Source organism: Scyliorhinus torazame, chromosome 2, assembly GCF_047496885.1.
Source record: "Scyliorhinus torazame isolate Kashiwa2021f chromosome 2, sScyTor2.1, whole genome shotgun sequence".
Taxonomy (NCBI): domain Eukaryota; kingdom Metazoa; phylum Chordata; class Chondrichthyes; order Carcharhiniformes; family Scyliorhinidae; genus Scyliorhinus; species Scyliorhinus torazame.
Window position 1 is genome coordinate 134,313,744 of NC_092708.1, and position 27,991 is coordinate 134,341,734.

At 45.6% G+C, this 27,991-nt stretch overlaps 1 protein-coding gene across 2 annotated transcripts in view; it reads right to left on the bottom strand.

Annotated features, from left to right (window-relative positions):
- znf385b (zinc finger protein 385B) overlaps positions 1-16,779 on the bottom strand; it is an 881,089-nt gene extending 864,310 nt beyond the window's left edge. The window contains exon 1 of one of the 2 annotated variants that reach the window (XM_072477374.1): positions 16,686-16,779. The gene's annotated coding sequence lies outside the window, so the exon portion shown is untranslated. The remainder of the gene's footprint in view (positions 1-16,685) is intronic. The other variant, XM_072477367.1, reaches the window with a different exon arrangement.
- Positions 16,780-27,991: the final 11,212 nt, after the last annotated feature.

Below are 27,991 nucleotides of genomic sequence, written 5' to 3' on the forward strand. Positions count from 1 at the left end.
ACCTTCAACTCTGCATTTCTAGATTTAGTGATATGTATATCCAAATCTTTGATTTCTTGGTTCCTTGCCCAATTCTAAACGTTTTCTACCCCATTAGACAGGGAAGAAGGAGAATTTCACAGTGGTCGAATAGAAAATTCCCAAATCTAGATTCTGGAAACTAAATTAAGCAGTAAAGAAAAGGCAGCAAACAGCAAGGAGATAAATGACCCATTTTCTTTTAAATGACGTTACTTGACAGATTTGTTTGGACACCAGGAGAAGTTCCTTTCTTCTCTGAATTGTGCCAAGAGTTCTTTTATCCTTGAACAGCGGATGGAGCTTTATCTGAAAGAGGACACAGGTCCCTCCATGCTGAAGAAATCCAAGTGAATCAAAAGATTTAACGCTGGGAAAGCAGAGAGAGAAAGCAGATAAAATTCCTACAGTGCAAAATTCCGAGTGCAGTGCATTCGGCCAATTGAGTCTGAACCAACCTCTGAAGGAGTACATTACCCAGGCCCACTCCCAGATCTTATCCTCATAACACCACCTAACTGGCACACTAAGGGGCAATTGTATCTGGCCAATCCACCTCAGCTGCACATCTTTGGACTGTGGAAGGAAATCGGAGAACCCAGAGGAAACCCACGCAGACACGGGGAGAACTCCGGAATTGAACCCGGATCCCTGGCGCTATGAGGCAGCAGTGCTAACCACTGTGCCACCATCCAGCCCCAAGTTTACACGTGGTAGAATCTGTTATTTCAACATTTCCATTGCATTTTAATATTTTTAAGTCTTGCAAAGTAACTTATTTATCGTCAAATAAAAGTAAAATACTGCGGATGCTGGAAATCTGAAATAAAAATAGAAAATTCTGGAAATACTCAAGTTTGGCAGCATCCGAGGGAGAAACAGAATTAATGTTTCGAGTCTGTATGACTCCTCTTCAGAACTAAAGAGATGGAGAAATTTGATGTTTTTTATTGTTTAAGAGGGTATGGAGCAAAATACAAGGTCAGTGATGGGTGAAAGCTAATAGAAAGATTACACAAAGATGTTTATGGCACAAAACAAGGCAAGTGTTAAAGGCGACCGAGGATTTTGATAGTGGCATAAAGGAATCTGTTACTGGGAGAACAAAGATCAGTACTCAGTGAAAGCAAAACTAAGAAGATTGACAGATGGCCCAGTGGGGGAGGAGGCATTGCATTGAGACAAGAAAAAATTGGATTCAAAGAAAAGATCATGGCGGAGGAGAAAATTTACAGTCTAAATTTGTTGAACTCAATGTTGGTCCAGAAGACAGTAATGAGCCTCATCGGAAGATAAGGTGTTGTTCCCCAGCTTGCATTGGGCTTCACTGGAGCATTGCAGCAGGCCAAGGACGGACATGTGGGCAATAAGAGCAAGATGGTGAGTTGAAATGGCAAGCGACAGGAAGGTTGGGGTCATGCTTGAGGACCGAGCAAAGGTGTTCTGCAAAGTGGTCACCAGTCTGTATTTAGTCTCCCCAATGTTGAGGAGGCCATATTAGGAGAAGTAAATACAGTAGACAAAATTGAAGGAGGTGTAAATTAAATTCTGCTTCACCTGAAATGAGTGTTTGGGGCTCTTGGACTGTGAGGGGGAGGAGGCAAAAGGCTAATGTTGCACCTTCTGCGATTGCATGGACCAGAAGAGCAGAATTAGACTGTGCGGCCCATCGAGTCTGCTCCACCATTCAATCATAGCTGATATTTATCTCATCCCCATTCTCCTGCATTCTCCCCATAACCCTTGATCCCCTTATTAATCAAGAACCAGGGGCAGCACGGTGGCACAGTGGTTAGGACTGCTGCCTCACGGTAGCACAAGTGGCAAGCACTGTGGCTTCACAGCGCCAGGGTCCCAGATTCGATTCCCCACTGGGTCACTGTCTGTGCGGAATCTGCATGTTCTCCCTGTGTTTGCGTGGGTTTCCTTCGGGTGCTTCGGTTACCTCCCACAGTCCAAAGATGGCAAGGTGGTGGATTGGCCATGATAAATTGCCCTTAGTGACCAAAAAGGTTAGGAGGGGTTATTGGGTTACGGGGATAGGGTGGAAGTGAGGGTTCAAGTGGGTCGGTTCAGACTCGATGGGCCGAATGGCCTATGTTCTATGTTCTCACGGCATCGAGGACCAAACTTCGGTCCTGGCCCTGGGTCACTGGCCTTGTGGAGTTTGCATATTCTCTCAGTGTCTGCGTGGGTCTCACCTCCACAACCCAAAAAGATGAGCAAGATAGGTGAATTGGTTACGCTAAATTGCCCCTTAATTGGAAAAAAAAGAGAATTGGTACTCTAAATTTATTTATTTTTTAAATTAATCAAGAACCTATCTGTCCTAAAGACATCAGTAATTTGACCTCCACAGCCTTCTGCGGCAATGAGTTCCATAAATTTATCACCCGCTGGCTGAAGAAATTCCTCCTCATCTCTGTTTTAAAGGGTCGTCCCTTTAGTCTGAGGCTGTGCCCTCTGTTTCTACATTTTCCCTACTCATGGAAACATCCTCTCCACATCCATTCTATCCAGGTCTCGCAATATCCTGCAAGTTTCAATAAGATTCCCTCCTCATCCTTCTAAACTCCAATGACTACAGACCCAGAGTCTTCAACCGTTTCTCATATGACAAGCTCATATGGGAAGGGGATGAGAGGTTTAGAGCGATGGAGGAGTGGATCAAGGTGTCACAAAGGGTCTGGTACCTACAGAATGCTGATCGGTGGGGGGGCCAGGGAAGCGGAGAGGAAAATGCATTTCATGATGGCATCAAGCTGGAGTTTCCGCAAATAGCAGAGGCTGGTGGGGCGAAAAGTGAGGATTATTAGGACTCTATCATGGACTGGGAGGGAGGAGAACGGAAGGGGGGAGGTCAATGGAGTAGGAGATGGGTTGGACACGGTTGAGTGCCCTATCAACCACAGTGTGCTTTATAGTATGTGTCAACTACTGTGGGGTTTTATAGTGTTTGTAATTGGAATTCTCCTGATCAGTCAACAGAACAGAAGAGGACAGTGGTTGTAACAGGTTGTGCAGAAATACATGCCTTTCATATACTCTTTTAAAAAAAATCATGGCCAGTAGCTCCTGCATTCCACGTGTAAAATCAATCTGGATAGGCTTAAGTGTTCAAGCAAAACTAGGTATGACAACATACCGGAACACACCTGCGCCAGAAAACTCTGGTCACAGTCCAAGTTCAAAGTTATTCTCCAACTTCAGTATAATTTGCACCGTGGTCTTGATAAAACCAAACCCACAGTTTAAAGTAACAACTTGGAATTGTCATATATGTTATAATATTTTCAAGTAAAGGAAAGAAATTCTACATGTCTGTTACTTCTTTTAATGTGCTTCCTTGGGTAATTTAAAATTCTTAAGCATTATAAAATCTAAACATATTAAAAAAATTAGGTCTGCCTGTTGAAAAGTTTGAAAATTCAATGGATGTTACGAAACAAAAGCTAAAAAGGACTCATCCAAAATTTCTACTTTTTAAATGTATTACACATGTCTGAAATATTCACCTATTAAAAATAAACCTACCAATCTGTAAAAGAAAACAGCTTAGTTTTGAGATGGAATGCCCCAAGAGCACATACTAAAAACCTTGTCAATAGCTTTGTGTGTGCTCTGAACACACTGGACTACTGAAGACAGGCAGAGACTTTGTACACAAAGTTTATAACACAGTTCCCTAAAGAAAATGGCTTTCACATCTCAGTCCACTGTGAAGTTACTTAAATTTCACTGAAGTACTCCACATTTTTACAAGGAAATGGCAATGTTGGCTCAGGTGGCAACTTTTGCAATTTTATTTCTCAACCGGACCAGTGACAACACTTTGGAGGGGTGGGGGGGGGTGGGGGGGGGGGGGGGAGAGAGAGAAATGCTCTGAATTGTTAGAAACAACCTCAGCGATGTGGTGTGGGTAGGCATCAGCAGCCAAACTAATACTTTGTTCCCAATAACAATTATTTCTGGACTTGTGAAAATTGTTAATGGCTGAAAAGGTCAGTTAGTTGCTGCCCTATTATACATGTACCATGAGTAGATTTAAACAGGGAATATTTGCATTTAATTTGCTTTGTAATTAGTCATAGAAACACATTTATTTTAAAAGACTTTAGGCATCAATTGATTAGGTGAAAAAAGACAAGACAGGATCAATGTAATTTTGAACAAGTGGAAAATTGGGGCAGAACTGCTTTTTAGTTTTAAAAACACCAACATATTTAATTCATCACTAAAATAATTATAATTAAGATGACAACAAAATAAGAGCCTAAGAGATAGGAGGAATAGACCATATGGCTCCTCAAGCACCATTTAGTAAGATCATAGCTGATCATCAACCTTATCTCCACTTTGCTGCCCAGTCCCCAAACCCCATGATTCTCCTACAGTCCAAAAATCTCACGAGGCAGAACAGGTGAAAGGATATATTGACAGGCTCAGATGAAATCGGGTGGGAAGTTTGTGTGCAGCATGGGTCAGTTGGGCCAAATGGCCAATTTAAATCCCACCACAGCAGTTCAGGAATATAATTTAATAAATCTGGATTGAATAGTGTTAGTTAAGGTGACCAGCAACCTAAGGGACTGTCATTAAAAGCTTATCTGGGTTCAGTCACACCCTTTGAGAAGGAAATCTGCTTGTTTTACCTGGTCCAGTCTCTGTACTGTACATTGTATACAATTTCTTTTCCACACCAATAAAGCAGTTATAATTTAATATTAATAAAGTGTCTCAAAAGAAGCCAACTCAGCTGACAAAGTTTGCTGCAGCAGCCAAACATGCCACCGAAGCATGCATTGAACACATACTCCTGTTAAGTGAAATATATAAACAAATAAAATTGGTAATGTTTCCATACTTGTGATGAATACTCATGGGATACTTTTTTAAAATATATATTATTAAATTTATCATTATTTTATACATATACTTAAGGCAAGAAAAAACAAAAAGCAACCCACCCCCACCAACCCATAAACCAGAAACTAACCCCCCCTGCAACTGACGGAGCTCAGTTCCTTAAAATGGAAATAAACGTGCACCATCTCTTATGAAACCCTCCCACATCCCATCTCAAAGTGCACTTTTTCTCCAAACACAGAGGGCGTAAGGGTGGAACAAAGTCCCCAAGTGAGCGCGTTTAGCCACGTGTTTCCTAGCACTCGTAGCGCCGAAAAGCACATGGCTATTCAACGCAACTCGCTTTGAATAAGGGGCCTAAACGGAGAACTTGCAGCCAAGGCCGCACGTAGCCCCGTTTTTTACATTGTGGAGCTCCGCTCGCCGGAACTCTCTGTTGTAGCGAGAGATTGGAATCCCATTTTTAAATACCCCTGCCAGCTGCCAATGACACCTGGGTACTGGCAGTACCAGGCTGGCACTGCCAGGGCATCAGGCTAGCACCAGCAGTGCCAGAGTACCGCCCTGCCAAAGGGCATGCAGCTGGTGGCCTTGGAGACCCCCATAAGTGCCGTTCCATCTGGGCCCCGTTTGTAGGGACCAGTACCAAATGCCGCTCGCCTGGAGTCCCCCAGGTGAAGGGAATTCATTCAAAAGCCTCTGGTACTTTCAGAGCCTGCACATTAGAGTAAGGCTTACTGCCTCGGTCCAATATGCAGTTTTGCTAATATGTGATGCCGCCCATTGTGGGCGGAATTCCCCTTGCAACGTCTCGCGAGATTGCATTGAATCCTGGGAGCGGGGTCTCCCGGCTTTCACCAGCCAACGTGCGCCGCGGTGAACTGCTTTTCCACCTCCAAGCCAGCAGTGAGGCAAAGGCTAAAACATCTGCCTCCATCCCCGACAGGTCCTGCACCCCAAACATGGGCCCCAGTGGACTAGGCTCCAAGTCCATTTGCAAGATTGTTGACATGGTGCTGAAGAAGCAGACCCAATCCTCAATTCAGGCACGACCAAAACATATGTATGTGGTTGGCCGGCCCCCTCCCACACCGCTCAGAAACATCCTCCACCCCCTCAAGCAACCGACTCATCCTTGACCTTGTGCACCACCTTCAATTGTATCAGTCCCAGCCTCGCAAAAGAGGTCGACACATTCACCCTCTGCAACACCTCGCACCACAGCCTCTTCTCCAGCAGCCCCTCACAATTCCTACTTGGCCTTCACCCCCTCCAAAGGCACCTCATCCTCCTCCATAATCCTCCCATAAAAAGCCAACAGCACCCTCTCCAGCAAAGAGGGAGGAGGCATCACCGGAAACATCATTAAAGTCTTCCTGACAAAATCCCACACCTGCATATACCTAAAAGCCTCGGTCCATGGGATCCCAAACTTCTCCCTCAACTCTTTCCAAACTTGCGAATCGTCCCCCCAGTAATGGATCCTTCAATGTAACCACACCCTTCTCCTCCCAGCCCCAAAACCTCACATCCAATCTAGCCAGTTCAAACAAGTGATTCTCTTGAGCCGGCATCAATTTCTACGCCATTCCCAATTTAAAATGTTGCCGAAATTGCCTCTATATCTTCAGCGTCGTCACCACCACTGGGCTACTCAAGGACTTCCCTGGCACGAACGGAGCAGCGCCGTAGTCAACCCCCACAGCTCCGACCCCCTACATGAGCCTGCCTCCATCCTCACCCACACTGCTTCTGGCTGCCTAGCCCAACCCTGCACTTTCTCAGCATTCGCCGCCCAGTAGTAATACACAAGATTCGGTAAGGCCAAGCCCCCAACTGTCGCCCTCTCTGAAGCATCGTTTTAATGATTCCTGGCAACCTTCCAGGCTAAAATAAATGACGAGATCAGCCACTCCACTTCCACGAAAAATGCCTTTGGCAGGAAGACCGGGAGACACTGGAATAAAAATAGAAACTGTCAAAATATTCATTTTCACCGATTGCACTCGGCCCACAAGCGACTGGAGAGACTATCCCACCTCTGCTAGTCCGCCTTCACCATACCCACCAGGCTTGAAGTTTAACTTACGTAGCCAGGCCCAATCCCGAGCCACCTAGACCCCCAGATACCTCAAATGGGTGGCTGCCACCTGAAGCAGCAAACTCCCCCCCAAGGTAAGTCCCCTTTCCTGGTAGGAAACCAAACAACATTTACACTTCTCCAAACGTAGTTTGTAACCCGAAAAAGGCCCAAACCACATTAGCAGCCCTATTATGTCCCCCACAGTAGGTAGGGCAAGAAGGACTCCCTGTGCTCCACCATAACCCCCACCACCCCGCCACATCCTCGGCCCCAGCTCACTATACCCCTCCACCTGGGCAGCATGGTAGCACAGTGGTTTGCACTGTTGCTTCACAACGTCAAGGACCAGGGTTTGATTCCCGGCTTGGGTCACTGTCTGTGCAGAGTCTGCACGTTCTCCCCATGTGTGTGGGTTTCCTCCGGATGCTCCGGTTTCCTCCTGCTGTTAGGTGAATTGGACATTCTAAATTCTCCCTCAGTGTACCTGAACAGGCTCCAGAGTGTGGCGACTAGGGGATTTTCACAGTAACTTCATTGCACTGTTAACGTAAGCCTATTTGTGACACTAATAAAGATTATTATATCCGAGCCCCTCAGCGTAATGGCCAAGGGCTCTATCGCCAATGCAAACAAGGGGACATGGGACACTCCTGACTCATTCACCTCTGTAGCTGGAAGTATCCCGGACTTACCTCGTTCGTATGAACGCTTGCCTTTGGATCCAGGTACAACAACATGACCCATGCCACAAACCTAAGCCCTATCCTAAGCCGCTCCAGCACCACAAACAAATAGCTCTATTCGACCCTGTCAAATGCCTTTTCCACACCAAACGCCGCAATGCCCTCCTTCGCCTCCCCTTCTGCCAGCGACAGAACCACTTTTAACAGGCGCCGCATATTCGGTGCAAACCACTTCCCCTTTGCAAACCCCAACTGGTCCTCACCACCACCTGCGGGAAGCACTCCTCCAGCCTAAGTGCCAATACCTTGGCACATATCTTCATGCCCACATTTAACAGGGATATCGGCCGATATGACCAGATAGCACAATGGGTAGCACTGTTGTTTCACGGCTCCAAGGTCCCAGGTTCGATTCCCGGCTTGGGTCACTGCCTGTACAGAGTCTGCACGTTCTCCCCGTGTCTGCGTCAGTTTCCTCTGGGTGCTCCGGTTTCCTCCCACAAGTCCCGAAAGACATGCTGTTAGGTGAATTGGACATTCTGAATTCTCCCTCTGTGTACCCGAACAGGCGCCGGAATGTGGCGAATAGGGGCTTTTCACAGTAACTTCATTGCAGTGTTAATGTAATCTTACTTGTGACAGTAAAGATTATTATTATTATTACACTCCACTAGGTCCTTATCTTTCTTTACCAAAAGTGAAATAGACATCCGTCCCATTGTCTCTGGAAGCACCACATCCTCGACTATCCCCACCAGCAGCAGTGCCAACCTGTCGACAAACTTCTTATAAAATTCCACCGGGAACCCATCCGGCCCCAGTGTCTTCCCAGTCTACATTTTCCCAATCGCCATCCGCACCTCCTACTGGCTCCTCCAATCTGGCCCTGCCCTCCTCCCCTAGTGTGGGATACTCCAAACCCTCTAAAAATTGTTGCATATCCCTCTCATACCACGGGGACTCCGACCTATACAATTTCTAATAGAAGTCCTCAAATACCCTATTCACCTACTCCGGCGCAGACACCAACCAACACCCCACCCCTCCCGCCATGTTGAACCTGAACAATCTCCAAGGAGGCCGCCTGCCATTTAAGCTGGCCCACCAATGACTGGCCTTCTTCCCATACTCGTACACCGTTCCCTTTGCCTGCCTAATCTGACGTACCGCTTTCCCCTTGGAAAAAAGTTCAAACTTTGTCTGCAACTCCTTCCTGCTAACCAACAAGTTAGACGTGGGATCCTCTGCGTACTTCCTGTCTACTTCAGAAATCTCATCCACCAATCGCTGGCATTCCACCCTAGTCTCCCTGTCAACCTATTCCTTATACGAGATAACCTCACCCCGCACCGCCGCTTTCAACATCGCCCATACTACCAATGGCGATACCTCCCCGTTGTATTAAATCTATCAGTCGCCTATGACCTCCGCCATCCTCCCATAGAAACCCAAATCCGCCAGCAACCCCATGTCCATCCGCCATGCCAGCCTCTCTCCAAAACCACATCCACCAAGTGCAGTGCATTATCTCAAATAACAATAGCCAAATATTCAGCTTTCCTCATTCCTGACAGCAACGACTTGCCCATAACAAAGAAATCAATCCACGAATATGAAATGAAGTGAAAATTGTTTATTGTCACAAGTAGGCTTCAAATGAAGTTACTGTGAAAAGTCCCTAGTCACCACATTCCGGCGCCTGTTCGGGGAGGCTGGTACGGGAATTGAACCATGCTGCTGGCCTGCCTTGGTCTGCTTTCAAAGCCAGCGACTTAGCCCTGCGCTAAACCAGCCCCTGTATACTTTATACACTGGAACAAGAAAAGAATACTCCTTGCCCACCAGGTGCAGCAACTGCCACAGGTCTGCTCCCCCCATCTCCTTCATGAATGCCTCAAACACTTTACATTTCCCCCCCCCGCCCCCCCGGCCAAGCGTGACTTTGACCGATCCAATCTCAGGTTCAACACCGTATTAAGGTCCCCACACAAAACCAACTGATGTGTGTCCAAACCAGGAATGGCAGCCAACATTCTCTTCACTAACCCCACATCATCCCAGTTTGGGGCATACAGGCTAACCAACACCATTGACCTCCCCTCCAAAGTGCCCTTAACTGTAACATATCTGCCCCCGTGATCAGCTCCGTCTGCAACCTAACCCTCTTACTCATCCGTTCACTAGCCAGCTCTTGCTTGCGAGCAAGGCGGCCCCCGCCAAAGCTCCCTCCCCCCCCATTTATCGAACACAAAGAAACCTCAGACACAACCGCACCCACCTCACCCACTACTTTGAACACCAAAACCCCTCCGCCCTCCAACTCAACCACCTTCCCTTACAGTAATACGCAGGTACAGAGCAAACACTGCCAAACATGTTTAAAGCAATCAAAAGAGAAACACAGGGGGAAAACACCAGACCCCAACATTCCCAACCCAACTATAACTTCAGACAACTTAATCCAAACTCAGTTCAGTCCCAGTCTTTCAGCCTTCATGAACGCCTCGGTCTCCTCCGCCTTATCAAAAAATATGTAACCCTCAGCCTCGCCGGGTAGACCACCCCAAACCATACATACTCTTGTAGAACCTTGTTAAAGGCCCTGCGCCTTCTTGTCAGCTCCGTCGTGGCATCCTGGTTTATACAAAACCCACTGCATCCCGCCTCACCTTCCGGTTCTGCTTAGCCCATCCAAAGACCTCCTTTGCCCGATTGCTGCTAAAGCAGACTATCACCACCCTTGGTGGCTCATTAGTCCTTAGTTTCAGCCGAAGCGACCAATGGGCCATATCCAGCTCGAAGAGGTGGCATCTTCATCCTCCCCCAACTGCTTCGCGAACATTGCAAAGTACTCCGTCAGTTTCTGGCCCTCCAGCCCCTCTGGCAGGCCCACAATCTGATGATTCTGTCATCGCGACCTATTCTCCAGGTTATCCACCCATCGTTATCCTCCACTTTCAACAGCTCCACTGCCAGCGAAACGAGCTGGTTGTTATGCCAAGATAGTGTTTCCTCCAGCCCCTCCCCTCCCCCCCCCCCCCCCAGCACCTCACCATGCTCCCGCACCATCTCCATCATCTTTCCAAGAGCCTCCTTTATTGGGGTGATTGCATCCTCCACCACCCGCTTAAGAGTTCCCATCATCTCCTTCCCATGCCGTTCAAAGTGTTTGACAAATTGACGCTCAAACTCACCATCACCTTTGCCAATGTATTCCCAGTGATGGGTGCAGCTGGTTGAGTTTTGCTTGTTCCCCTACTCCCATTATTTCTCGTTGAAATTTTGGCAATTTCTGCTACCCACAACCTTATTGGGAACAGATTTTCATCTAAGTTCCCTCAAGAAACCGGGTGAAAAGGGCTAAATATTAACACAGCGGGAGCCATACAACGTACAACCTTCACCTGCATGTCACCACCGGAAGTCTTCCTGGGATATGTCATACTCTGTGGTTCTTCGTTTTTTTTTCTCAATCATATAAAAATTGTTTTATGTCAAAAATGGAGCCTTCAATCCTCTCTTGGCAGTGCAGTACATCAAGTGCTACTCCAAGGAGTGTTATGGCAGATTGTCACAGTAAAGACTGAGAAAATCGAAGAGTTTTTAAAATTGTAGTTATGCTACTCTATGTGTGATTGACTTTGCAGAAATAATATTTAGCAACCAAATATGCAGCTCGACACAATATAAAGAAATAATTTTGGACAAAAACAAATACTTCAAAAGAGATCCAAAAGATGCATGATGATTTAAGGAATAATGTATCAAAGGTAAATGGGTACAGTAGTATAGTGACTATAATACCGGACTGCAGAGACCAGAGAGGTGAGCTTAAATCCCCCCACAGCAGTTCAGGAATATAATTTAATAAATCTGGAATGAATAGTATTTGTTCGTAATGGTGACCATTAAACTAAGGGATTGTCATTAAAAGCCTATCTGCTAATACCCTTTGGGAAATAAACCTACTCACTTTACCGGGTCTGGCCTATTTGTAACTGCAGACCAATGGCAATGTGCTACTGTCATCTAAATGTTGTCTAAGATAACCCAGCAAGATATGTAGTCTTGGAAATCAAAACTGCTACAACAAAAATAAAACTACCCAGCACAAACCAACAGATGACACCTTTGAACATTTCTTGTGTGACTACACATCTGTGGGGCTGGATTCTCCAATTCTGGGGTTATGTCCCCACTCCAGCATGGGAACGTGGCGTTTTATGCCAGGAAAACTGATGCAAAATGGCCACCGATGCCCCGGTTTGCTGGGGGCTAGCAAGGAGGCAGCGTAGAGCACCCAGCTCTAGCTGCCGATACAGCTTGGGGAATTGCCGGGTCCGTGGCCGCACATGCGCACGGCGGTGGTCTACGGCGGCCGTGCCGTGCTTCATGGCGGACGCAGCCCACGGACCCGACCCGCAAAATAGTCCCGCCTTCGGCTGGCTTGCGCGCTCCGGATCAGCCCTCCCCCAACTGGGGCGGCGCTGGACTGAGTCCGCAGCTGCCACGCTGAATTCCCAACGGATGAGACCACATGCGTCCCGCGCCATCGGGAACTCGGCTGGTCGGGGGCAGACCATTGGGGGGCGGGCCTTAGGCGATGGCCTGAGGCTGTCGATATGTGGCACGGCGTACTCCTAGAGGATGCCACTTTGGAGGGGGTGCAGCATTGCGAAAGCGGCGCCGCCCCCAATTTTGTCACAAATTTGGATTCTCCGGCCGTTCGCCGAATGCGATTTCAGCGTCAGCGACCAGAGAATCCAGCCCCTGGTATCTGAAAGAGGACAGATTGTGAACAGCCCGTGTGGTGCCTGCATGATTGCTGTCTGTCATTGGTTTCGGTCACCAAGCCAATTTTGTATCCAATTGGCTACCTCACCCTGGATTCCATGAGATTTAACCTTTTGCAACAGGGGATGCAGCATGCTATAATCCGAGCTGCACTATCCCACAACCAATATATCAGATTAAAGCTCTTATCGACCTGCCACAGTCAATCATAAATAGTGGTGTACAATTAAGCAACTAACTGGAAGAGGAGGCTTCATGTACAGTCCAACCTCAATGATGGCAGAGCTCAATACAACCACATAAGATAAGCTGAAACACTGTAACCATCTTCAGCCAGGAGTGCTAAATGGATGATATTTCTTGGCCTCGTCCGGAGGTCCTCAACTTCACCAATGCCAGCCTTCAGCCAAACCGATTCACTACATGAGATTTTAAAAATTACTGAGCACACCGGATAACGCAATAGCTATGGATCCTGACACCATCCCCCTGTACTGCTGAAAACTGGCACTCCAGAACTAGTTTTGCCTTTAGCCAAGTTATTGCAATACAGCTACAAGACTGACATCTACCCAACAACAGGAGAAAATTGACGAATATGCCCACTCGCATAAAGCAGGATAAACCCACCAATTAACTCTCAAACATTAGGGAAATTATGAAAGGGGTGTTCACAATGCTATTAAGTAACACATTCCCCAATAAACAGCTTGGCAATGCTCAGTCTGGATTCTGCCAAGACCACTCAGTTCCAGACCTCACTCGAGCCTTGGTCCAAGCATGGAGGAAAGTGCTGAATTGGGATGAGGGGTGTGTGTGTGCACGTGTAGGTACGAGCACAAAGAAAGATGGTTGTGGTTGTTGGAAGTCAATCATCTCAGCCCTAAGAAGGAATCCCTCAGGGCAGCATTTTCAGCCCAATCATTTTCCACAACTTCATCAGTGGCATTCCCTTCATAAAAAGGTCAGAAGTGGGGATGTTCTCTGATAATTGCAGAATTTTCAGTTCCGTTCGCAACTCTTCAGATACTGAAACAGTGCGTGCATGCATACTACTGTCAGGACAACCTTTAGGCTTGGACTGATAAGTGGCAAGTAACATCAGTGTCACAAAATTGCCAAGCAATGACCATCTCCAACACAAGAGGGTCTAACCACTACCCCTTGACATTCAATGGCATAAATACTGTCAAATCTCTAATCATAAATATCCACCATGGACTCAAAACTTCACCAACCAGATAAATGTGGCCAAAACAGGACAGCAAAAGGCATTCTGCAGTAACTCACCCCTTGACTCCCAAAGCCTCTCCACCATGTATGATACAAATGCATAAACGAGTGGAGCTCCAACAACACTCAAGGTGGTCAATGCCCATCCAGGGCAAATTGGCCTGCTTAATTGGCATCCCATCCACCATCTCAAACATCGAGTCCCCCCACCACCAATGCAGAGTATAGAAGCCCTGCAGTGCAGAAGGAGGCCATTCAGCCCATCAAGTCTACACCGACCCTCTGAAAGAGCACCCTACCTAGGTCCACTCCTCCCACCCTAACCCGTAATCCCACCTAACTTTGGACACTAGGGGACAATTGATCCTGGCCAATCCACCCAATCTGCACTTCATTGTCTGTGGGAGGAAACCAGAGCACCCGTAGGAAACCCATGCAGACTCGGGGAGAACCTACAAACTCCACACAGACAGTCACCCGAGGTCAGAATCAAACCCAAGTCCCTGGCTCTGTGAGGCAGCAGTGCTAACTACTGTACCATCCCTGTAAATGTAATCCATTTACAAGATGCACTGTACCAATTCAGCAAGGTTTCCTCGATAGTTTAGAAGGAAGACAGCAGGCACAAGGGAATTCCACCATTTCCAAACTTCCTTCCAAGCCACACATCATCTGGACTTGGAAATATATCACTGGACCAAGAGCTCTAAATTCCCTAAATAACAGAACTGTGAGTGTACTGAAACCACGTGGACTGCAGGGGTTCAAGGAGGAAATTCACCATCACGTTCTTAGGTGATGGACAATAAATTAGGGATTGACAGTAAATGCTGGCTTGACCTACAACATTCACGTCGCATGAATAAATAACAAAGTTCCACTCCATAGCCACTCATCTTTCTTTAATCACACATAGTCCATTCCCCACAGTGCAACGATTTAGCTATTCATTTTCTTCATATCCTTCAATCTGGGTAATTCATTTTTTAATTACACAAAAGAGACTACTCCTTCATGTCGGCTACATCTAAACCGTTTTTTTAAGGAAAACCTTCTGTGGCTGTACTCCAAGACATTCTTTGTGCATCAATTTTCTGGATCTCCATGTTATTTCCTCCCACTTCAGGTGGTATTTCCACATTTGTCATTACTAAAGCCACACCTCTGAGAAGTGTGGTTTCATTTTATGTCAAACATATTTTTCCCTTCAGGAATCCAAGAAGTACTGTCAAGTGCGAGTATTGTACTTGTAGCAAGGGAGGATCTTCCAATACCTTCCATCAAAACTGGACAGGATCATCAGAAAATGTTGTTGTCCAAGTAGCAATAATTCATATCATCTTTGCCCATCAACCTCTCTCTGCACTCTATATCTTAACTCAAAGTACAGCAGTTATCATTGCACTTCTGAATCCTTCCTTCTAGGCTGCAGGTATATCATTCTGCACACCCTTCGTTTTGTTGGCATAGTCACATGTTGAGATCAAGACTCACCAGTCATACTCTCATTTTAACACATTATTTTTCAGGCCATCATAAACATAGCTCTTCACCAGATTTTTCCCCTCCAACCGCTCTACAATCTGCAAGTTTAAATGCCAGGTTTGAATCCCCAGTTCACTGAGCCTTCTGTTTTACTCTCTACATGTTGTGGTGTCCTGCACAGATACCGTGACCTTTAATTTTAGTGTCTCAATATCAAGGTATTTGCAGTTGCTCTCCCTGAAAATCCACCCCTGATCTCGGCCACGCCATTCAAAAATTCCATCCAGGTGGTGAGACACTGGTGGAAAATAAAATGTGACACGCTGAGGAACAGATCTAAGCCAAGTTGCTCAAATCTATAGCCAATGAGCTGATTTTAAACCAGAGGTCTGAGAAAGTCCGCCTGCTTTCCTGATCTTTAATCAACGACATAGGACGTCAGATGAACTCATCAGAACTGGAGAAAACAAAGGGAGGATAAAAGATGTCGAACTCACCAGTTCACGACATGTAAAACTCCTTATTATGAAATGATTTCCTCTCCATGCCGCGGTGCTATATTTAGACCCGATTATTCCTCTCAGAACCAAAGAGGATTAAAAATATAATATGGCTTAAGTGATTGACAGCCAACTCCCAGATTCACAGGGAGCGATGAAAGCAATTGTTTCATCGCTTAATGCATCTTTGGGCCAATAATCAGCAAAAATGTTTCACGCGATTTCTGTTCTTGAGATTGGCAGAGGGATTCGGCCAGAGAGATTGTAACGGAGTTCAGAGCGTACCTTCCAATACTGAAGACAATGGATAGCAATCCTTTTTTAAAAAAAACATTGCGCGACATGATTACAAGAACCAGAATATGAATTCCAAGTCACCTCGATTCTTATATAATTTAACACTGTAACAAAATTGCATCATCCAACAATGTCGCTGCTGTCTTTCGAACTTAAATCGGGCGTTGGGCGAAATAACGGCCCCCCCTCTTGTTACTGAGCCAACCTCGAAGCATTTATTACGGTGCTGTACACCCAGCTGCTGAAACATTTGTTCAGAGCCCGCACTAATAGGCTGGATTTAAACAAATTCTCACTGACCAAAATTGTAAATATTCTCACTTTTCACTTCAAATGTTATCCACTTCGATATATGGTTTAAATCAATCCTGTTCTTCCACTATATTCTACACATTTAAAAAATAATAATAATCGCAGTACAATACGGGTCACCCATTTCATTCGTGAACGGTGGAAGTTGAAGCATTTGCGATGCATTTAAAGTTTCTTTCACGATGAGATTTAAAGCTGTCCAAATGCAGAATAGGATCACGCTGATTAAATGTACTGTTCAGTTCCCATCACGCTGGCACTCCACGTGTCCCTTTCGGGTTCAGCTTTTAAACACGAAGGTAGCAAGTGTCCTTCAAATTCACAACAATTTTAAACCATTTTAAAATTCACATCTTTGGGAAAAATAACGCCTTTTAAAATAAAAAAATAATACACCAACAAGAAATTACTCACAAACTGGAAAATAAACATCCAACCTGCGGCGGAAAGATCAGCTCCAAATAAAACAATTGTCACCTCACTCACACAGGATAAAAAACACCCCTCGTCCTCTGCAAATACCTCGTGCCCGCGGTTCGCCGCCCCTTCAACGTAAAACATGGAGAACAATCGGACTCGCTCTCTCTCTCGCTGCTCCCGTTACCTGGTGCTGCAGCTGGCCAGAGGCTCCACGACCCGCGATCCGGACTCCGGGTTCTTGCGATTTCTTCAGGTTCTCAGGAGCCAACACATCCCGGCAGGAAGGCAGGCGCGCCTGCGCACAGCGCGCCCAGGATGACCGGCTTCACCTGCAAAGCTGGTGTCCCACTTCTCTCAAACACACACAGAGGAAAACGTTACCAGAGAGATAACGAATGAATCGCACGTACCCACGCACGATGCCCAAGAAACCCAGACACATGGATTATAAATACAGTTGATCTATCACTGTAATTACACCAACGCTACGAGAGATAATAAGGAATCACAATGGCACAGGAACTGGGCGTTCAGCCCATTCTCAAGTCGGCACACACGTGTTTCTGTTCACCAGCTACGAACAGATGAAAACTAACGTTTCGGTTTGATTTCCTGTGAACCTTCCGTATGTGCACTGCTACATTCAATTACCTCCAGCAACCGCATAATTAAGTCTCTCTGCTCCTCTTTCAGATAGGACCATTTTTATTTTTAGGTACTCCCAAACTGACTTTGTGCACTAAATTGTGACTCGCTTCTCTGCCCACCCAGCACAGAATCTGTGCTGCTGCAGCATTTGGCACTCTTCGCAATCCGTCACCCAGGGCTCACTCTGACACCCACGCGTTCAGCTAAACCCCACACCACACCCATTTCCACCTCAACCAGTCTTTGTGGATTCTAGCAATGTGTAAACTGGACGTTGCATTTGACAGTGCAACAGAACTAACTACACGTGAAACAATGGAAACGCGCAAGGGCGCCATGGACAGGGACACTATAAATGCTCGTGTTTCTTTCTTTGACATGTCCGCTTTTGCTACAGTTCATCGTTTTACTTGTCTCGCTTGCTGCATGTATTTCGTGCGCAGTCTGATAAACTTAATTACCCTTAGTTACTTCTGCATCATTCGAGGAACCGGTTTACACTTGGGTGTGCAATACTTCACCACTGTTCCTCTACACGTGCTACTGTTTGGGTACTTGTATGTTTTATTTGATTCAGTCGTAAGTCTTTGGGAACCTCTTCAAGATTGGCGTCACCTGATTTATTCGGTTTAGAGATCCCAACATCCATCTTATAGGCGTACCTCCATCAGTCAACACCGCCCTCCTCCTCCCGCCTGTCAACTTATCCACTATCCATCAATTTCTCCTTTATAATCAAAGAGACAGTGCTTGGCACAGCCCAAATGGCGACAATGGCCTGCTGAACCGTCTTGTTCATATTGAATGCAGCGTATTTAACTGAGACCATGGGGGTCGGACCTTCCCGTTACTCTGACACAGAGCATAGGTTACAAACTAAGCCGCGAGGATGTGACTGATTAACAGCCAGTTCCTTCATAACAGCTCTTCAAAATGTTGGAGGATATTAATTTTCCAATTCTGGGCATTCAAGTCAGGCCTATTAACTGAGCGATAAAAGCAATGTGATAAATGGAGGGTCTAACTGAAGCTCCAGTATTGGTGCACACTGCTCACGAGTTCTTTATTCATGGGTGTCGTTTTCCCTTGAACTGAAAGTGCAAAAGTACACATTTCGCTCGCGGAAAACAGAGAAAGAAATATTACTTCATAACAAAAGTGCTCAGATTGTAAACTCAACTAAAAGATAAAAGTTTGTCCCCATTCCGTAATATGGAGCTTTAAAAAAAATCTACTTAAATGAATAAGTCAGAAAGAAAATCTGGACTTTGAAGTCAGTCCCAGATTTTGTCAAGTTAAAGCTTGCAGCGATCGAATCTAATCGCCGTTCAGCGCAGGAATCAGACTATCTTCACCAATTTGGATGACATGTTGAGAAAGACGTTCAGCGGCAGCCCGGAGTTTCATGTTAGCGAACTTTCGCCGTTTATCGTATGAGGCAACAATTTGTGATTTTTGACAGGAACATGTATCACTGTTAACGGGTCTACGCAGTATTTCAGCTTCTGCCTCCACTCGCCGCGGTTCGCCAATTTTTGAATGAAACTTCCAGCGCGAACTGATAATTGCACAGCCAAAGGCAAATGCAAGTTAATAAAAAAAAACTGAGGTCCAATTCTGACAAACCTTTTGTGAGCCATTTGCTTTCACACAGTGCCGCAAGGATAATCAGAAATAGGTCAAACCTCAAAAGATAGAATGGGATTTTTAAAATTAACTTAATAACAGAAATGGATTTGTTATTCTCCCGATGGGCACACATTCCACCCACGGGAGCGACCGGTCGGATATTTTGAGACCAGGTTTATTATTTGCCCTGCAAATTTTCCAAAATTGCAGTGGAAAATGCTGCAAGTAACATTCACAAACATGGCGATGCAAAATAACCCCTAATCATTGCAAATCAGTTCGATATTCCACACGAGCCTTTCGCACCAAAGTATTTTTCTCAAGGCTTTATTTTTTCAGAAACTTTTTAATGTGAGCTTGTAAATGTTGAGAACTATAATCACACGTATATTGTCACAAGTATCAAGTGTTTCACCATTAGCGGGTGTAAAGTTATATGTCTGGAGAAAATACTTTTCTAGATTGTTTATTGCCGCATGGCGTTTAGCTGAACAGTTTACACATCCTGAGAAATCGTTTTTTTTTAAATCAAGGCTTATTTAGGACAGCATACCTTAACCGACTAGATAGTGCGCTGACCTTACAATTGTGACCATACTTCGAAAGTATTTAGTAGGTTTTGAAGGGCTTTTACACCTTTTGTGGATGTGGAGGGCTCCATTAAAATACAATTTAATAATAATAATCGTTATTGTCACAAGTAGGCTTAAACTAACATTGCAATGATGTTACTGTGAAAAGCCCCTAGTCGCCACATCCAGCGCCTGTTCGGGTACTCGGGGATAATTCAGAATGTCCAAATTACCTAATAAGCACGTCTTTGGGACTTGTGGGAGGAAACCAGAGCACCCGAAGGTAACCCACACAGACACAGGGAGAACATGCAGACTCCGCACAGACAGTGACCCAAGCCGGGAATCGAATCTGGGACCCTGGAGCTGTGAAGCAACAGTGCTAACCACTGTGCTTCCATGCCGCCCAAGTGCTTTCATTCATTTGGTGGACTGGATAAATTGGAAATGATTCCTGGTGACAATCTGTTAAATTAAACTACCACAAATCTTCACTGCTGAGTTCCAAACTCGGGATTATAACTCAACCATGGAAGAAGATTCCTTTCGTTTTAATATGGAACAGCAGTGATTTTTAAGAATTAATTTTTACAGGATGTGGACATCGCTGGCTGGGCCAGCATTTGTTGCCCATCCCGAATTTCCCTTGAGAAGATGGTGGTGAACTGCCTTCTTCAATCGTTGCAGCCCTTGAGGTGTAGGTACACCCATTGTTATTTTAGGTAGGGAGTTCTAGGATTTTGACCCATCAACGGTGAAGGAAAGATATTTCTAAGTCATGATGATGAGTGACTTTGAGGGGAGCTACCAGGTGTTGGTGTTCCCATGTATCTGCTGCCCTTGTCCTTCTAGATAGTAGTGGTTGTGGTTTTGAAAGGTGATGCCCAAGGATCCTTGGTGAGTTCCTGCAGTATTTCTTGTAGATAGTACACACGGCTCGTACTGTGCATCGGTGGTGGAGGAAGTGAACGTTTGTGGCAGGGGTGCCAATCCAATGGGTTGCTTTGCGCTGGATGGTGTCGAGCTTCTTGAGTGTTGCTGGAGCTGCACAAATGGACACTTGCAAAGAATGCAGGGAAAATTGGACAATGCTAAGAAACAAGCAGGTGCAAGGTCTGTCTGTTGATTAGAACCTTAAACGCCCAGACAGGGCTTCGCGCTCTTTTGGCCGGGCCTTGAACTTGGCCTCAACTAATTGGGTCTTTCCCAATCATCTGTATCGATTTTCCTCCAATAGAGGGGTGGTTCCCTGACCGCTGGGCGTGTCCTGGTGACTGTCAGTCAGCTTTGTCTTAGCTTCTTCTGGTGCCGGGGAGTCTGTCCTAACATTGTGTATCTAAATGTTTCCCTTTTGTCCCCGGAGATGGCTCATTAGTATGTAGATTGTTTGGTAGTTTCTGTCCTGTCTGAGCGTTTAAGGTTCTAATCAGCAGACAGAGCTTGCACCTGCTTGTTTCTTAGCATTGTCCAATTTTCCCTGCATTCTTTGCAAGTGTCCATTTTGTAATCGGGAAGTGGCCATCCCAGATGGCTACAGCACTCATCCAGGCAAGTGGGGAGTATTCCATCATACTCTTGACTTGTGCCATGTAGGTGGTGGACAGGCTTTGGGGAGTCAGGGAGTGAGTTACTCGCCGCAGGATTCCTAGCCTCTGACCTGGTCTTGTAGCCACAGTATTTATATGGCTAGTCCAGTTTAGTTTGTGGTAACCTCCAGGATGTTGATAGTGGGGGATTCATTGAAGGTAATGCCACTGAATGTCAAGGGACGATGGTTTGAATCTCTCATATTGGAGATAGCAACATAGAAAATAGAAGCAAGCGGAGGCCATTCGGCCTTTTGAGCCCACTCCTCCATTCATCATGGCTGATCATCAGGTTCAATACCCTGATCCCACCTTCCCCAATATCCCTTTAGCCCTAAGAGCTATATCGGCACAGCACAGTGGTTAGCACTGCTGCCTCACAGCTCCAGGATCCCGGGTTCAATTCCAGCCTCGGGTGACTGTCTGTGTGGAGTTTGCACTTTCTCCCCGTGACTGAGTGGGTTTCCCCCGGGTGCTCCAGTTTCCTCCCACAGTCCAAAGATGTGCAGGTTAGGTAGATTGGCCATGCTAAATTGCCCCTTAGTGTCCAAAAGATTAGGTGGGGTTACTGGGTTACGGGGACAGGGTAGAGGTGTGAGCTCAAGTGGGGTGTTCTTTCCAAGGGCCGGTGCAGACTCGATGGGCCGAATGGCCACCATATGCACTGTAAATTCTATGATCCTAATTTCTTCTTGATATTACACAACGTTTTGGCCTCAACTACTTTCTGTGGTAGTGATTTCCACAGATTCGCAATTCTCTGGGTGACAAAATTTCTCCTCACCTCAGTCCGAAAAGGTTTACCCCTTATCCTCAAACTAAGACCGCTGGTTCTGGACTCCCCCACCATCAGGAACATTCTTTCTGAATCTACCCCGTCTAATCCTTTTAGGATTTTGTAAGTTTCGATGACATCCACTCTCATTGCTCTAAACACCAATGAATAAAATCCTAACTGATTTAGTCTCTCCTCATGACAGTCCCGCCAGGGCAGCATGGTGGCGCAGTGGATTCGCCCTGCAGCCTCATGGCGCCGAGGTCCCAGGTTCGATCCCGGCTCTGGGTCACTGTCCGTGTGGAGTTTGCACATTCTCCCTGTGTTTGCGTGGGTCTTGCCCCCACAACCCAAAGATGTGCAGTCTAGGTGGATTGGCCACGCTAAATTGCCTCTTAATTTAAAAAAATGAATTGGGTACTCTAAATTAATTTTAAAAAAGAAAAATGACAGTCCCGTCATCCCAGGAATTAGCCTGGTAAACCTTCACTCCACCCCCTCCAAAGCAAGAACATCCTTCCTCAGATGGGTAATAAGGAAATGGTAGAGACATTAAACATGTATATTTTACATCTACCTTCACAGTAGAAGACATAAGGGGTCCCATGAGAGTGAAAAAATGCAAGTAATTAATACTAAAGAAGAAATACGAGTGCCACTAAACGCCGACAAACCATCTGGACCCAACAACTTACACCCATGGTTTTTAAAAGAGATGGCTGCAGAGGTAGTAGCTGCATTGGTTTTCATCCTCCAAAATTGCCTTGACTCGAGAACAGTCTCTGTGGATTGTAAGGCAACAAATATCGGCGGTTATTCAACAAAGAAGAGGGAAAGAAAAAAGTGAACTACAGGCAGGTCATCCTGGCATTATTGGTACAGAAATGTTACATTTTATTAGGGTTGTGCTAACAGGGCACTTGGAAAACCATAATGTGATTAGGTAGTGTCCACATTGTTTTGCGAAAGGGAACTCTTGATTTTGTTTTAGATGTAAATAGCAGGGCAGATAAGGGGGAACCATTGGATGCAATATATTTTGATCTTCAGAGGGTATTTAAAAGATGCCATAAAAGAGGTTGGAACACAAGATTAAGGCTCATGGGATTGGGGTAATATATTAGCTTGGACTAAGTGTTGGTGAATGGACAGAAAACAAAGTCAAAATAAACAAGTCAATTTTAGGTTGTCGCAGGTGTAACTCATGGAATGTTGCTTGGGCCTCAGCTACTTACAAGTATATCAGTGATGTGGATGAAAAGACAGAGTATCACCAAAGTTTGTGGACAATACAAAGCTAAATAAATAGCCGTGAGTACAATGCAAAGAGGTTGCAAAGAATTATGGACAATTTAAGTGATTAGACAAGAAGATCGAAGATGGAGTATAATGTGGGGATGTGTGAAATTATTCACTTTGATCGGAAGAATGGAAAAGTAAATTATGATAAAGAAAATTAAGAGACTAAGAAATGTTATGCTTTGGTTGCAATTGCACATTAAACACAGCAAGTGAACATGCAGGTACAGCAAACAATTAGGAAGGCAAATAGTACATTCGCCTTTAAGAGAAGAGGTTGGAGTTTAAGACTAAGGAAGTTTTGCTGCAATTATATCAGAATTTGGTGAGTCTGCAATGGAACACAGTGTACAGTTCAATGTACAATCAAAAATCTGTCGAACATATTAATTAATTAGGCCACTCAATCCATCTAGCCTGCTCTGCGATTCAGTAAGACATGGTAATAATAATTAATAATTAGTTGTTAATTGTGACAATAAATGCTGGCCTTGTTAGCAACGCTTGAATCCCCATGAAAGACTAGGGGCAAAAAGAATAATTATCAGCGATCCAGCCTCTGGGAGAGCGAACTCTAAAGATGAATAACCCTCAGAGAAGAAAATCCTCCTCACCTCCATCTTAAATGGGAGACCCATTAATAGATAATACATAATAGATCCCATTCACTATTTTGCAGAACAGCAGGCAAGTTATCCCAGTGTCCTGGCCAATACTTACCCCTCAATTAACGTCACAAAGACTGATCATTTTGCCATTAGCACAATCTATTTCCACTAGTTGGTGTGTCAGTGACTAGGGGTCACAATTTCAAGATGGTCAGCAAGAGAGCTAGGAGCAAGATGAGGAGAAACTTCTTTACTCAGAGAGCTGTTGGGATTTGCAATGCATTGCCTGGGAGAGGGGGATTCAACAGGAGGTTTCAAAAGAGAGCAAAATATATATTTGAAAATTATTAACTTAGAGGGCTATGGAGATAGGGCTGGGGAATGGGACTAGCTGGTAGCTCTGTTAGAAGCTGGTGCAGACATGGTGGGCTGAATGGCCTCCTTCTGTGCTGTAAATAACAAATATAAATGCAAGTATTTTTCTTCTCTCCCCTCTCAGCTGCAATACCTTGGTTCCCATTCAAAAGGCGACTTAGATTAAACCTTTCCCACAGTACTTAGAATGATCCAAGATATATGAAGCAGTCGACACAGAATATTTACACAATATAGGCGTAATGTAAGTATCAGATATTGGAACTAAATATAATGTCAAACATATTGTTGGGAGGGTATGGCTGGCCTAGGCACCCTTTGAAAAAGCCATGCACTTGAATGTATTAATCTATTGCAGAAAATTCTAACATTGCCATCAATACAGTATCTCCCTTACTTATTGCTTGTCTATTACAAGTATGCAATACAAAACAAAAGTTTATGCCCAACTATTTGAGAGCCTGAAGAATTTTAAGTCGAGTCTAAATGCAATTTAACAGGTATATGGAACTTGTCCTTTCTCCTTCCTTCTATACTCTGCAATGTTGCTCAGTTTACTCAGAACCCTCGAAAATAAAAAGCAAAATGCTGCAAATTCTGGACGTCTGAAATTAAAACAGCAAATGTGAGAAACTCTCAGCTGGCTCGGCAACAGCTGTGAAGAGGAACATTGGGCTAACTACTCAAGTAGCTGACATTAACTGGGAAATGTTAACAGATGAACAGCTTGGAAGCAGGAGCAGGAAATAGATGGGAGAGGAAAGATAAAAAAAATAAGCTGTGATTAGGTGGAGGACAAGATTAAATTAGTTCTCAGACAAGTTGTTGGTCATCCAGCACAGGGAATTATTTTTCCAGCATAATGGTCTGAAAAAAGCATGTCAGTTTAGGCCCAAGAACTGAAAAACAAAAAGGAAATAAGATCAATTCTCTGTTCATTTCATGAATAACATGGATTGAGCTGTCTTTTCATATACATGTTGAGGAATAAGCGTCATCCATTAAATAGCTGTTTAAATATTATTTCACATGTGTGTATCCTGCTTCCAATGATATGAAACATAAAACTTGATCAATCTTTACAAATAAGTTTGCATTTGCAGACAAATCATACTGCAATGATATACAAACATGGAGCTGGATTTTCCGATTGCCGATGCCGAAATCACATTCGGCGATGGGAGAATCCGTTTTGATGCCATAATCAGGGGGCGGCGTTTTTTTCGGATGCTTTGTCCCCTCAAAAATGGCGTCATCGCTGAGTACACCGCACGCCATTGGGACAGCCTCACCTGAGGCCCTCCCCTGATGCTCCACTCCCTATGGGCCAACATCCCGATGGCATGGGGCGCGTGTGCTCACAGTTTTTGGAGACCTCGCGTGGCGGCTGCGGACTGTGTCCAGCGCCATCACAGTCGGGGGGGGGGGGGGCGTTCCACTGGCCAGGGGGAGCTTCAGCGGGGGCTGGGGGACTGGTGGGGGGTGGTCTGGGGATGGTGAGGGGGGTTACAGGGGAGCACTATCTGGCAGGCCTAGTCCACGCGCGGCCGGCGCCAAGTTGTACGCCGTGACCACTGCAGGTCGCCGCCGTGTGCATGCGCGGCTATAGACCCAGCAATTCTCCCCGATGCTTAGGGATGGGGTAGCTCTGGTGTCTGTTATGGGGGAGAAGTTTAAACTTACCTTTGAGATCGGGGCTCCCATTAAAAAAGGCACCCCGATCTCAGAATCCTGGCTTTGCAGGCGTGTTTAGGCCCACCCCTATCATGCTGGCTGTGTGATCCTCACCAAAGGTCTGAGACTGCACAAACTGCCATTAAATGAGGTGTGAAAATGCATCTCTGAAGCAGGTGAGTTTCACACAGCTTTCACTGCCCAATCCAGCACTGTGAGCAATTTTGGGAAAATTCCGGCCAGTGGGTAACACCCCTCGGATTTCTATTATTGTAATTCTCTTGATAGTCACAACAAACATTGCTGTCAAGCATAAAGCCTGGGGGCAAAACATTTAAATTGCAATAGAATTTAAGTTTCCTCAATCAACCATGTTCCTCTCTGAGGTGGCTCAATACAATTTCAATATCCTCGATTTTTCTTTAACCTTTCATGAGACGTGGGCGTCGCTGCCTAGACCAGCAGCTTATTGCCCATACCTAACTGCCATTAAAAAGGTGGTGCTGAGCCACGTTTTTGAACTGCTGCAGTCCAGATGGTTCAGGTACACACAGTGCTTTTAGAGAGGGAGTTCAGGATTGTAACTCAGCACAGTAAAGGAACGGCAATATATTTCCAAGTTTGATGGGCTGTGGTTTGGAGGGGAACTTGCAGAGTGTGTTCCCATGCATCTGCAGCACCTGTCCTTCTAGGTGGTATAGGTTGCGTGTTTGGAAGGTGCTGCCTAATGGGCCTTCAAATGTGATGCATCTTGTAGAAGGTACACACTACTCTCACTGTGCATTGGTGGTAGAGGGAGTTTGTGGATGGGGTGCCACTCAAACCAGTTGCTTTGTCCTGGATGGTGTGGAGCTTCTTGAGTGTTTTGAATTTTGCACCCATCCAGGCAAGTGGAGAGTATTCCATCACACTCCTGATTTTACCATGCAGATGATGGACAGGCTTTGGGGAGGCAGGAGGCAAGTTATTCACCCAAGAAATCCCAGCCTCTGTCCTGCTCTTGTTACCACAGTATTTATAATCATAGATTTTACAGTGCAGAAGGAGGCCTTTCGGCCCATTGAGTCTGCACCGGCTCTTGGAAAGAGCACCCGACTCAAGGTCAACACCTCCACCCTATCCCCATAACCCAGTAACCCCACCCAACACTAAGGGCAATGTTGGACACTAAGGGCAATTTATCATGGCCAATCCACCTAACCTGCACATTTTTGGACTGTGGGAGGAAACCGGAGCACCCGGAGGAAACCCACGCACACACGGGGAGGATGTGCAGACTCCGCACAGACAGTGACCCAAGCCGGAATCGAACCTGGGACCCTGGAGCTGTGAAGCAATTGTGCTATCCACAATGCTACTGTGCTGCCCCTTGCTGGTCCAGTTCGGTTTCTGGTCAATGGTAACCCCCAGGTTTTTGATAGTGGGAGATTCAACAATGGTAATGCCATTGAATGTCATGGGGAGATGGTTGGATTTCTCTTGCTGGAGATGGTCATTGTGTGGCACGAATGTTACTTGCCACTTACCACTTGCCACTAAAGCCTGAATATTGTCCAGGTCTTGCTGCATATTGCCACAGGCTGCTTCATGATCTGGGGAGTCACAAATGGTGCTGGACGTTGGTCAATCATCAGTGAACAACCCTGTCATGATATGCAGACGCACATATAATGATATACAGACAAGCAGCTAATGGACACAGAGAACAGGACATGACCAATAAGCAGGCAGGACACTCAGGGGTGGGATCTGAATATAAAAGATACGAGGCACTCACACTCTGCCTCTTTCCACTGATGAACATCTAGACAGTCAGTTAAGGGTGTTGTTACAATCTCACACCTCCACCACGTGGCTAAGAGCTAGTCTGGTTCAGTCAGACAGAGTAACCACACTTAAGTTAGCAGAGAGTCGAACTCACAGAGAACTGTGCTAACTGTGCTATTAGTTCAATAAACCTGATTTAACTAACTTCAAGGTCTGGAGTATCTTTCTGATCTAAGCTGCATCCAGTTGCAGCCAGTGTTAGACCAGTGTACCTAACATGACAAACCCCACTTCCAGCATGGAGGGGTTGGAGGCAAGGTCATCAATGAAGCAGCTGAAGATTGTTGGACCGGGGACACTACCCTGA